Here is a 13,393-nt window from a genome sequence, read left to right as displayed (position 1 = left end):
AAGCTCTTTATTTTATATCATTATCTGTGTATTACTAATTTGACTTGTGAAAAGGACTGTCACATGAATAAAACTTTATATGCCTACCTGCTCTATGTGGTCAGTACTACAGATAGTCTGTGACAAACATAATATTGAAAACCAATAAAACTTATTCATGATGAACCTTAGAATTTAGTAGTCAATATGCATATAACATGTTGAAAAACTATGCTGAGACCACAAATTTCACAAATGTTCTATGCATTTTTAAATTGCATTAATTCAGGTTATAAGACTAGCAAAAATAAATGTCTATTTAAATGTCAAAATAGTTATTTAAAAATTAGGATAATATTATGCAATATATCATTTGTAAACTAGTAAAAAACAGAAATGTGGGATGAATAATTAATTATGACTTGAGACAGGCATAATAAAAAAGTTGGAGTGAAAGGAGAATATTCAAGTAAGCAAGAGAAAGTTTTACAATGTTGTGATTCCTAAAACACCAGGAAATGAGAGAGAGAAATAAAAGGACATTATTATAACTTTATCTAGACAGTAAATTCACATTGTTTATAAAGTAATTAAATGGGAGAAGCATCTTCTCCATCCCAAATATGTACTATTATCCTTGCTGCTGTTTTCTTCAATAGTCATTTGTTCAGCTAATTCAGATAATGATTCACTAACATTCTGGAATCCTCAAAGAGTGAGGGATAGCCTTCTCTTAAACTTTTTCATCCTATCAATTGAATGTGGCTTGAAAAAAATCTGAAGTATGAACACAAAAGTGAAGTTATGAATATTTTACTGCTCAAGAAAACAATGTCTTTCTGCATTTTGTGGGAATCTTCAAAATAGGAATTTGATGAATATAACCAGGAACTTTTTACTTTGCCAAACATCACAAAATTCAACCTCGTTTAAAAAGATGCATTTGCTAATTAATGCTATATTTATTTGGCATTATTAAAATAGCAGAAATTTTGCATAATTAGAATTCATTCAAAATAATGAAATTTAGAAGGATTGGAAATTTTCTTTAAATTTATTTTCTAAAAGATTCCATCCCTACAAATCACAATCACATAGGAACTAGTCAGTAAATATCTTCAGATATAACCATGGGTTAGGAGAGATAAAGAGGAAAGGGAAAAGAATAATCTTTGACATTTTACTATTCCATTTTTATGTATTAGAAAATTTCTCAAAGAAGTTCCCTGGTCCAAATCAGACAAATAACAAATAATTAGACTTAAAAACAGGATTGCCAATGACATTATCCTCCACATTATAGCATCTCTGATATCTGGATGGATTTCACAATTAATAGGATGTCAAAATGTAATTGAGAAAAAATACAAAATGTATTCTTTCTTATACATACAAAAATGAATGATACAATTCATGGTGTAGTCTTATAAATGAGGAAACAATGTACTTGCTCCCAAATCCATTTTTTCAACAATTTACCCATCACTTCCTTCTGATGTACTTTCTGATTTTCAATGAGCAGGTTTATCAGATCAACATTTGTAGGGAACATTCATCAAGCTTATCTGACAGCAGTCACTGACACCATGGTCTAAGTAAGCCAAACAGTCTGAACAGAGAAACTGAGGTAATGGTAAAGTCTTGCCATGGAATGAAAGTCTTTGTAGCTGCTGAGGCTGAGTTTGAGCTGAGGGGAGGCCTTCTGACATGCATCACAAAAAGCTGTGATGTGAGCTTGCCCACACTGCCCTGCTTCATGCTGTGTGCTGGAGCTAACCATTCCCCCAGGCCTTTGTCTCAGACCTGTTGCTGGGCAGAATTGCTTAGGCATGCTTGGTTTGTTTTTTTGCACTAACCAGACCCTCGACATAGAGTTCACCTGTAGGTTGACTCTGTTATACTTTAAGAAGCCTGTTAACCTGATTGGATATTGTGCCTATATATGTCCTGTGTAACCCTAAATAAAATTAGATCCATGCCTTCAGAGCTCAATCTCTGATGCCTAGGCAAGCGCACTGGGTAAGACTAAGTAAGGTAGCCATCGTTCGTCCTCACTCTCAGCAAACCTGTCTCTGAACGTCTACAACCATTATACCAAAAGCATTATCCTACATAAGTGTAAGGTCCTCATAAACTTCTTTATGCTTAGACTTGGGTTGTGGCTCAGTGGTGGAGTGCTTGCGTGGCATATGTGAGGCACTGGGTTCAATCCTCAGTACCCCATAAAAATAAACAAATTAAAGGAATTATATCTATCTACAACTAATGTTTTTAAAAAATCTTTCATGCTAAAATAAATGTTTTACAAACCACCTCTGTTTACCTATTTCTGTTTGTGTTTTGCTTATTGTCTCATTCTAAGGCTCTATTCTAAGTAGGTGAGTTTGTTGAACAGGTAAACTCTTCATAAGATACTAGTTATGTAATAATTTTTGTTTGCTCAGAGGCTACATGGAGGGTATCATGTACAAATTTACAAGTAGCAATAATTTTGTTCATTACCATCTCCATGTTATATTTACTATACATTTCAAACTAAACATTACAAGAAAAATATAAAACCACACACATTGAAATAGCAAGAATTACAATTACACTATAATAAAGACTTCTTTGCTCTTAAGCTGTAAAATAGGAAATGGACTTTGGTGAACTATTGAAAAGACATCATGCCTTAGCTTGATTTGGTTATAACACCAAAATTATAAGTATATTTTGCTGAATATTTTCTACTACTTTATCTTTTAGATTACTATTCCTTTTTTCAGCTCTATGTAACCTGCAATTAAACTTATCTATTGGGTTCTTAATTTTAGTTACAATATTTTTTCTCTTAAAAAATTTTCTTTTCTTTTCTATAGATCTCACTTCTCTAGTAAAATTTTCAGTCTCAACATGCATTTGTATAACTAGATTATATCATGTTTTAATGCTTCTGTAACTCCCAAGTCTGTTTAATCTGTATCAAGACTATTTTGATGGTTTGAACTGTTGCTTTTCTTGAATTTTTTTCTCTTAGACTTACTGTACATTTAGCAATTTTTATTAACTGCCAAGCACTCTATGTGAATGATATTGTGAAATGCCTATAGGGAAAATATACAGATTCTAGAGGCTGTTACCTTCTGCCAAAGAAAATTTAATTCTTTTCTAGAGGGAAGTCAAAGTAGATGAACAGATCAACTCAATCCAATCAGGAACAGAGATTGCTTGAGACTGATTTTGAACAATATTATAAAGATTGACCTGCCTGTGTTTGTACTTAGTCTTATGACACAGTCCTTTAATAGATTCCACTATAACATGAGCCAGAACAACAAACTACCAAAAGGTCCATGCAACTTCTCCAGTTGCTTTTTGCTTATCTCTTATACTCTACTCAGCTTTTAGCTTTTATCCTTTTTCTCTACACAGCTTAAGATTTAGAAAACACAGGAGAAAACCCAGTACAGAATGTGTCTGTATTCTTCTCTCCTGAGTGTTAAATGACTCAGCAGCTCTACAATGCCTTCAAAAGGATTTTAGTTTCCTAGCACTTCTAGTAGTTTCAGCAGAAGATTTAATCTTCTACAAGTTACTCAATCATAGGTAAAAATGGAGGTTTTTGATGTGGATTTAAAGATAACATAACACAGGTATTTTACTAAGCAAGGAGGTAGTCAATGAAATCAAAAGTTGAGTCCAGAAAGAAACCTTTTTGTATAGGGCTGTCTGAAATGGTATCTCATATCTGACTGTCAAACTTATTGAGCTACCTTCATGGTTAGTCATCAATGCCATTCATTTAAACATACTAGATATTTAAGATGAACCAAGCTATGTCACTCCCATCTCTCTAGTTGAGTCTGACAAGACTTTACCCTAGAGACACTAGAGAGAGTTCCTCTAGCAAGTCAACAATCATGGTAATTTTGTCAACCCCAACAGAGTCATCAATAAATCTATATTCTACAAAAGTTCTAAGAGCTGGTAGCTCATAACCACCAACTTCTTAGACAGCAAACTTTTTAAACAAAGTTGTATGATTATTGATGTCTAACTACATAGACATCATTTCAGAATCTGGGCATACTTTTTTTTTTTTTAATTGAGATGTGCCTATTTCAAAATTTTTGAAAACTGGAACCTGCCTATTGTTCATACTTACAAATAGGAATAAAATTAAGAAAGTTTAACAGAAATGATTTATTTCACATACTAACACATCAATTATATATGAATTCAGTTTACATTATAGCATAGAGTCTGGCTATTTGAAACAAGTCAACAGTCAAAAGTGGCTAATGAGTACCTGAAAGAAGTTAGTACAAAATGAGTTGTGCCATAAATGTGAAATATACATTAAATTTCAAAGACTTAGTAGGAAAAATATATAAAATAATTCAATAATTGTAATGCATATCATAGAAAAAGAAAATAGAAATGGTAGCTGCTGGGGAAGAAGTGAAATGAGAATTACTGGTTACCTCATACAGATCTTCAGTTTTACAACATAAAAAGAATTCTCAGAGACAGATAATAGTGATGGTAGCAAAACAATATGAAGTATTTTCATAATGAAAAACACAATAATGGTTATGTCATTACATATTAAATGTATTTTTAAAAAACTAAAAGTCCTTAGTTGCCTAGGACAGTAATAAGCATTTATTATCTCACAAAATATTAACTTGAATTAAATTTTATTTGTTCTACTGATAAGGAAAAAAAGATACTTTGGATATATTTAAGAAATATGTTACTTAATTAAATCCATCTATAAGAAAATCTTTTAAAAATACATGTTCAAAAACTTCCTAGAGAAGATGGAAAAAGTCTTTTGCATGTATGAGTTTATTTCTGAGTGAAAAAATATAAGGACTGTCTGTTTAGCTAAATATTTCCCAAGAATCAGATCAATAATGTTAGATTGGGATATAGTGTTGGGTAGTGGAATAATGAGTTTCAGATTATCAGATTCACATATAGCAAAAGTATGAGTACTCCATGTAAAAAGGAGGAGGGTGAAAAATAATAATGACAGAAACAGAAAAACCTACATTAACACTAGTCCCATGGAAATAATTTTGATAGTTGGTATTATTTTATTTTAGATGAAATTATTTTAGACATGCAAGAAAAGCTATTTCTGGATCTACTAATTTAAAGCAAGCAGCTGTATACAGATAACAAAAGCAACAGCTTGTTACAGTCTAGCACACAGCATCCAAAGTAAACACGCTAGCCCCTGAATATAATTACTTTTTAAGGTTACTGAGACCACAAAATATGTTTTTTTACATGAAGATCCATACATTATTTAAAAGTACTCAAATGATGTCTTGATGTGAACCAGGGATATAATGTCTTTAATTATATGGTTCCATTGTGGGGATATGGGGATATTTGGGAGAAAAAATAAAAAAAAAATGGAGGGGGTGGAGTGGTCCAAAATAACCACTGAGTAAATTGCACTGCAGCTTTTATTTATGAGATGTCCTTGTTTTTTATGCCAGTGGCTCCGAAATGAAAAACAAATTAAGAAATATATTTTGTTTACAATATATAAACATTTAGGTATCGAGACAGCATGAGAATTTTTGAACTACATAAATAATTTCAGTATTGATGCATGGAACTGGGTATCACTAAGCAATACATAGTGCAGAAAACATTTCTAACACAGCTTTCTGACAGTTCTTGAAGATATTGACTAATATTATATAGCACAAATGTGATTCAGTAAATATGGCACTACAAAATTTCTTAACTGAAAGTTTTAAATATTTTACATGAGTACAAATTAATTTTAATTTCTTGTGTTATTTAAACATACTCTTCAACAGAATGAAACTAAACCCATATCTCTCACCCTGCACAAAACTCAACTCAAAATGGATTAAGGACCTTGGAATCAGACCAGAGACCCTGCAGATTATAGAAGAAAATGTAGGTCCCGATCTTCAACATGTCGGGCTAGGACCAGACTTCCTCAACAGGACTCCCATAGCACAAGAAATAAAAGCAAGAATCAATAACTGGGATAGATTCAAACTAAAAAGCTTTCTCTCAGCAAAGGAAACTATGAGTAATGTGAAGAAAGAGCCTACAGAGTGGGAGAATATCTTTGCCAATCATACTTCAGATAGAGCACTAATCTCCAGAATCTATAAAGAACTCAAAAAACTCTACACCAACAATACAAATAATCCAATCGACAAATGGGCTAAGGAAATGAACAGACACTTCACAGAAGAAGATGTACAAGCAATCACTAAACATATGAAAAAATGTTCAACATCTCTAGTAATAAGAGAAATGCAAATCAAAACCACCCTAAGATTCCATCTCACCCCAATTAGAATGGCGATTATCAAAAATACAAGCAACAGGTGTTGGCGAGGATGTGGGGAGAAAGGTACACTCATACATTGCTGGTGGGGCTGCAAATTAGTGCAGCCACTCTGGAAAGCAGTGTGGAGATTCCTTAGAAAACTTAGAATGGACCCTCCATTTGACCCAGCTATCCCACTCCTTTGCCTATACCCAAATGACTTAAAATCAGCATACTACAGAGATACAGCCACATCAATGTTCATAGCTGCTCAATTCACAATAGCCAGACTATGGAACCAACCTAGATGCCCTTCAATTGATGAGTGGATAAAGAAACTGTGGTATATATACACAATGGAATATTACTCAGCCATAAAGAATGATAAAATTATGGCATTTGCAGGCAAATGGATGAAATTGGAGAATATCATGCTAAGTGAGATAAGCCAATCTCAAAAAGCCAAAGGACGAATGATATCGCTAATAAGTGGAGGATGACACATAAAGGGGGGAAGGGAAGGGTTAATGTTAGGGTTAGAGTTAGGGTTAGGGAGGGGGGCAAGTATGGAGGAAGAAAGTACTGTATAGAGGGTAAAGAGGGGTGGGAGGGGTGGGGGAAGTGAAAAAATAACAGAATGAATCAAACAACATTACTGTATGTAAATTTATGATTACACAAATGATATGCCTTTACGCCATGTACAAACAGAGAAAAAACATGTATCCCATTTGTTTACAATAAAAAAAATAAATAAACATACTCTTTTATGTGGTACATTAGAACATTCTAACTCAGTTTGCAATAAAATCACACTATAGATTTGCTTTGTTTTTTATTCCCCTTCAACAATTGAAGACTGAACAATACTAAATATTATGGCACTGCTTACTTGGACAGAGTATGTCATCCAAATTCTCTTTGATAAACAATAATGAATGCTGCTTTCTCTTATAAAATAATCACACATGCTTCATTACTTGTAACATGCATGTGTTAAGATAAACTATTACTCAAAACATTCACATGCCATATTTTGTCAGAATAATAAAATATATTAAGGTCATATGTAGAATGAAATAATACAGGAAAGATGACTGCAAATAAGAAAACATACAATTGTAATGGTAATCATTCTGAAATATTCTATTATTATTTTACAAGATAGTTACCAAAGTGAGGATATATTCTTTCATAAATATTTCAGCTTCCTATTTCCTCTGCAAAATTTTGCATACTTGATGAGTAATCATTTAGTGCACAGGGACATTAAAATATTCTTGTTGTGACTCCTATAGTAGACAAGCTTGCTCGATTGCTTTAAAAACATTTTTCTTGGATATATCCTTAACTTTCTCTCCCTAAAGAAACTCATCAAAAATAAAAGAAGCCTTCTCAAAATGAAAGATAATATCAAGTTCACAACACTGCCAAGTAATTTACACATAACAGTTAATTATTTCCAGGCTACTTAATTCATTTTTCTTATCCTCAATAGCACAGCAAAAGGCACACTAGAATATCTTTTGAAAATGATCTTCAGATCTCACCACTCAAGGAAGCACATTTGGGTTTCCTTGATAAATGATCTGAAAAAGTTCTCATGTGATCTTTTTCTTCTCTTTGTATGACATTGGGACATACCATTTCAGTAGTCTACACTTGACCTGACAACTGAAAAACAACATACACTGTATGGCAGCTGCTGGCCATGGACATGGTGGAGTTTAGCAAGGGTAACTGAGGGGAAGCCCCTGGAAATGTGCTAAGGAAAGGAAACCATGCTGCTGTGGTGAGGCAGATTTCAAGAGATGGAACATCTGGCAGAGTGCATTGAGCAAAAATGAAGATGGGTTTATATGGGGAAAAATATATAATTAGAAAAATAGGAAGAATTTAGGATGATGGACAGGACATTAGAACATAGTGCCATGAATTTTTGAGTGTCATGTGTGTTTAATTTTCACAAGAAGGTTCATAAATTTTCACAGCATTTTAATACAAAAAGAGAGCTCTATAAATGTGTTTCTTAGTGTGTATGAGTCTCTTCATCCCTATCTCCAGCACATACACAGAGACAATTATACACTGTAAACAAAGGAACAAAAGGAATCCTACCTGAGAACGCTAAAGAAGGACTAAGTCAGGATAGAGAATAGAGGTCCATTTAACACTTTGAAAAAGGCAATGTCATGGCACTGGAATGGGCACAGGTTTTTCTTCCTCTTTTTGCTTGAGTGGAGGCTACAGGGTGGGGGGGCAAAAATATTTGTAAAGAAACCTGTAACCTGGGTTCATGAAGACCCCAAAACCAGATAATTAATCCCCAGATCATGGAAAGTGAGAGGTAATGCCATAAAGAAGAAACTCTGATAGTGGGGACCCTAATTTTGTGGATACCTTCTGCCCACATCTCTAATGACTAAGAAGATGTTTGTGGGCAGATTGGAAACAAATTAAAGCTAACAGAATTGAGATCTGAAGATCCATGAGGAGGAAGTTTCTGATGACTGACTGAATAACAATTTTAGGAATCTAAACTGTTGAGGATAAGTCATGAACAAAACATGGCAAATGTCTGTGCATGTTTTGGGGATGTACATAAAACAGGTGATCCAAGGAACTGGAAATTACCTTATAAAAAGAAATTAAAAATGAGAAATAACTCAAAATGATAAGAAATGAAAATAATAACATTGAATGCAAATGCCATAACTCATCAATCAAAAGACATAGTCTGTAAGATTGGATTAAAAAGGAAGACCCAACAATATGCTATCTCCAAAAGACTCTCCTCATAAGCAAAGACATTCACAAGTTAAGGTATAAGGATGGAAAACAAATATCATTCACTTGGAACTCATATACGAGGAGGCTTTAATATTCTTATATCAGATAGAGTGGACCTGAAGTAAAAGCTAATCAAAAGGAATAAAGAATGTCATATCATACTGCTCAAGGGAATTATACATCAATAAGACATACCATTTATAAATATAAATGCCTCCCAATTAGAGCATGTACATATATCAAACCTTTATCAATTTCAAGAATCAAATAATCCAAACACAATAATACTGGGTGATTTTAATATATCCTAATCAACAACTGATAGATCCTCCAACCAAAAACTAAATAAAGAAAATTTAGTAGTAAACAATACAATTAACAATTCAGACATAACTGACATATAGCATATTTCATCTATTAGTGACCGAATACATTTTTTTCTCAATAGCACATTTTCTCTTCACTAAAATAGATCATATTTTAAACCACAAACAACTCTGAGTAAATGCAAACTATAGCTCCAAAACCTTGGATTATATCAGATCATAAAAGAAAGAAATGAGAAATCAATAATAAAATAAAAAAAGAGAGGCTACCCTGACAACTGGACAATAAATACTACACTATTGAATTGCTAATGGATAGCTGAATAAATCAGGGATGAAATTTAAAAAAAATACATAGAGGTAAATGAGAATAGTGACATAGCATATCACAATTACTGAAACACTAGGAAGAAACTTCTAAGAGGAAAGATTATTGCACTGTGTTTGTTTGAAAAAGAAGAATAAAAAATTCCAACTAAATAACCTAAAATTACATCACAAACCTAAGAAAAGAAGAAATCTATACCAAAACATTAGAAGACAGAAAATAATTAAAATCAGTGCCAAAATCAATGAAATTTAAACAGAAATTTCAAAAAGTCAATGAAACAAAAAGTTGCTTCTTTGAAAAATTAATAAAATTAATAAACACTCAGCCAACCTAATGAAGAAAAGAAGAGAAAACTCAAATTACTAAAATTTATGATGAAAATGAAATAGCACCACAGACACTACTGAAATGCAGATGATATAAACTATTGTAAAAATCTATAATTTAATAAATTAGAAAATCACAAAGAGATCAACAAATTTCTAGAGAAATATGACCTACACAATTTAATGTAGGAGCACACAAAAAATTAAAACACACCAATTTCAAGCAATGAAATAGAAGATGCCATCAAAAGCCTACAAAATAGATTCACAGCCAAATCCTTCCAGACCGTCAAAGAACAATTTACCCAATATTTCTCAAATTATTCCATGAAACAAAAAAGGGGGAAACACTTCATTACTCATTCTATGGTCCTAGTTTCACCCTGATACCAAAACCAGACAAAGATTCATCAAGAAAAGAAAACTTCAGACTAATATCCCTGATGAATATAGATGCAAAAGATCTAAAGAAAATACTGGAAAATTCCATACAAAATCATATTAAAAATGATAGAGTACCATGATCAAGTGAGTTTCATGCCAGGAATGCAAGGATGGTCCAACGTATGTAAATCAATAACATAATTCATCTCATTAATAGATTAAACACAATAATCACATGATTATCACAACAAAGAAAAAGCATTTGACAAAATTCAGCATCCACTCATGCTCTATACACTAAATAAATTAGTGAGAGTCGGAACATTCCTCAATATTGTAAGTGCTACATATACTGAACCCAAGACCACTATAATTCTAAATGGGTAAAATTTTAAATTTTTCTTGCTAGAAACTGGAACAAGAGAGGGATGCCCTTTTTTACCACTTCTATTCAACTTAGTACTTACAAACCTCACTGGAGCAATTATACAAAAGAAAGAAATTAAAGTGATATAAATAGGAAAAGAAGACCTTAAATTATCTCTATTTGACAATGACATGATTCTATATTTAGAAGACCCAAAAACTCCACCAGAAGCTTTCTATGATTCATTAACAGATTATGCAAATTAACAGGATATAAAATTAATACCAATAAACCAATTGTATTCCTATATGTCACTGATGAAATAAAATTATGAAACTCTCCCATTCATAACAGGCTCAAAAAATGCTCAAGTATCAATCTAACAAAAGAGGTGGATGACCCCTACAATGAAAATTACAGAACATTAAAAAAAGTAATTGAAGAAAGACCTTAGAAGATTGAAAGATCTCCCATGTTCTTGGATAGGCAGAATTAATATGTCAAAATGGTCATACTACCAAAAGAATTACAGAGGTTTAACTCAATTCCTATAAGAATTTCAATGATTTTCTTCATAGAAATAGAAAAGTCTATCCTGAAATTTATTTGGGAAAACAAGTGGACCTGAATAACTAAAACAATCCTTATTAGAAAAGTGAAGCAGGAGGCAACACAATATTATGCCTTAAGTTATACTACAGAGCTATAGTACCAAAAACAGCAAGCTATTGGCACCAAAACAAACATGAAGACAAACAGAACAGAAAACACAGAAACAAACCTACATATATGCAGTTAACTCATTCTAGAAAAAGGTGCCAAAACACATGACTCTTCAGCACATGGTGCTGGGTATATTGGAAATCCATGTAGAGTAAAAATTATCCCCTATTTTTCAGACTGCACAAAACTCAACTCACTTTAACTCATGGACCTAGACATTAGAAGAGATTGTTTACCTGGTAGAAAAAAAAAAATAGAGGACAAATTGTCCACCATTTTAGCATAGGAACTGACATCCTGAACAAGATTTCTAAAGCACAAAATGTAAAATCAAGGATCAATAAATGCATGACATCAAAAAAATATTCCTCAAAGAAAAGAAAATGAGAACGTGAACAGAATGCCTGCAGAATGGGAGAAATCTTTGCCACCTGCACTTCAGGTGGAGCATTAAACTCTAGGATACATAAAGAACTCAAAAAACTTACACACACACACACACACACACACACACACACAATAACCCAACCATTAAATGGGCAAAGGAATTTAGCAGGCACTTCACAAAAAATCCTGAAAGATATAAATAAATAAATAAAAATAATCGAATGTTACATATTTTGACCCCAATATGAAAACAAAAAATGAACACAGAAATGGGTATAACACAGGAAATAGTTAAAAGTGGAGCCAAAACGTTGGTTCTCTGAAAAAATAAGTAAAATTTATTAACACTTAATGAAACTAGCCAAGAGAGAGAAAAATTAATTTATTAATATCGGTGATGAAAAGGGAAATATCCCTACAGGTACTACTGAAATATAGAGGGTAATCAAAAGCTATTTTGAGAACTTATATTCCAATAGATAGAAAATCTTGAAGACATTGATAAATTGCTAAAGACATATGACATACCACTAATTGATCCAGGATTATATAAAAAATGTGAAGAGATCTATTTCAAGTAACGAAATTGAAGATGTCATCAAAGGACTACCAACTAAGAAAACCCCAGGACCAGATGGATTCTCAAGTGAGTAATATCAGTCTTTTAAGAATTCATATCAAACTTCCTTAAATTATTCTACAAAAAAGAATAGAAGGAAACTCCTTGAAACACATTCTATGTAATTTTTATCACCCTGATATGAAAATCAGACAAACACATATTAAGGAAAGAAAACTTTACACCAATATTCTTGATGAACATAGATGAAAGATTCTCAATAAAATACTGGCAAATTATATTAAAAAATTAAAAAGGTATGCACATGGCCAAATGGAGTTCTTCCCAGGGCTGCAAGGTTCTTTTAACATATGGAAACCAGTAAACATTATCCACCACATCAGTAGACTTAAAGACAGGAATCACATGATTACCTCAATAGCTTCAGGAAAAGATTTTGGTAAAGTGCATAATATATTTGTGATCAAAACACTAGAAAAACTAGGGATAGAAGGAAAATAGCACAATATTGTAAAAGCTATATACACCAACCCCACAGTCAACAGCATTCTAAACAGAGAATAACTGAAAAAAATTCCTTCTAAAAAGAGACACAAGAAAGGTATACCCACTTTTACAATCTATTCATCATAGTCCTAGAATACCTACTCAAAACAATTAGGTAGAAGAAAGAAATTGAAGAAACACAGTTAGAAAAAGAAGTGCTAAACCTATCCCTGTTTACTTTCAGTATGACCCTAGATTTACAAGACACCCAAAATCCACCAGAAACCTTGTAGAACTCATAAATTAATTCAGAAAGTTATCAGGATTCAAAATTTACATTCATTAATCAGTTGTACACCTATACTCCAAGAAAAATCAGCTGAATGATAAATTAAGAAAAT

The 13,393-nt window shown here is 32.5% G+C and overlaps 1 pseudogene across 1 annotated transcript in view; it reads right to left on the bottom strand.

Moving 5' to 3' along the window:
• The window catches only part of LOC306642651 (cyclin-dependent kinase 17-like), a 54,564-nt pseudogene extending 53,817 nt beyond the window's left edge, over positions 1-747 (bottom strand). Inside the window, exon 1 of the transcript in view lies at positions 609-747. The product of the transcript in view is annotated as a cyclin-dependent kinase 17-like (transcript). The remainder of the gene's footprint in view (positions 1-608) is intronic.
• Between the last annotated feature and the right edge of the window lie 12,646 nt (positions 748-13,393).

This window comes from Sciurus vulgaris (assembly GCF_902686455.1).
Source record: "Sciurus vulgaris genome assembly, chromosome: 13".
Lineage (NCBI taxonomy): Eukaryota > Metazoa > Chordata > Mammalia > Rodentia > Sciuridae > Sciurus > Sciurus vulgaris.
This window is presented reverse-complemented; position numbering and strand designations above follow the sequence as displayed.